Below are 649 nucleotides of genomic sequence, written 5' to 3'. Positions count from 1 at the left end.
ACAACTTCAGAGTCCCCCCCCCCCGCTAAATGCTCCCCTTAGCCCCTTCCCCCACGAGGGAGAATGAATGCGTGTGCCTGAGCAGTGATTGACACGCAGTTAGACACTCCCCCCCCCGATCCTGATTGGAGGATCTGAACAGGGAAGGGTGGATTTTTGCATTTCACACTACAGACTGTAGGTGGTGCTACAGGTGGAGCTTTTTAATGACCTGCTTCATGTAGTACTACTCGAATATGGGGTCAATTTCAGCAACTATGACAGTAGGTTAGTTTTATAAGTCTTGACTACTGCATCTTTAACTGTCATCGCCACAGGACGCTCAGGTTTTGTCACCTACAATCAACTGTAATGTTCGCTGACACGGCGAGGTGCTCTGTTCTCGGCTCGATGTCAACTTTTATCGGGGAAACTCAACTACCAACTGAATCTTCAACATGTCCTGAAGCAATGACTAGCAGGCAGTCGACTATTTTCGTAAGTTATACAAATCAGATTTTCATGAAAATGCGTTGGTTGCGTAGCAGAACTTCAGCCTGCACATTCAGTATCTACAAAAAGTTATGTATGAATTATTATTATGAGGCGCTGACTTGAAACAAGCTCTCAAGTTACGTCACTTACACTGCAATATTGTTTCTCTTATCAT

At 44.8% G+C, this 649-nt stretch overlaps 1 protein-coding gene across 9 annotated transcripts in view; it reads right to left on the bottom strand.

Moving 5' to 3' along the window:
- adgrb1a (adhesion G protein-coupled receptor B1a) overlaps nucleotides 1-649 on the bottom strand; it is a 196,687-nt gene that overhangs the window by 4,477 nt on the left and 191,561 nt on the right. The gene's annotated exons all lie outside the window — the stretch shown is intronic.

This window comes from Etheostoma spectabile, chromosome 6, assembly GCF_008692095.1.
Source record: "Etheostoma spectabile isolate EspeVRDwgs_2016 chromosome 6, UIUC_Espe_1.0, whole genome shotgun sequence".
Taxonomy (NCBI): domain Eukaryota; kingdom Metazoa; phylum Chordata; class Actinopteri; order Perciformes; family Percidae; genus Etheostoma; species Etheostoma spectabile.
The sequence above is the reverse complement of the archived record's forward strand: the minus strand, read 5'-3'. Positions and strand labels throughout refer to the sequence as shown.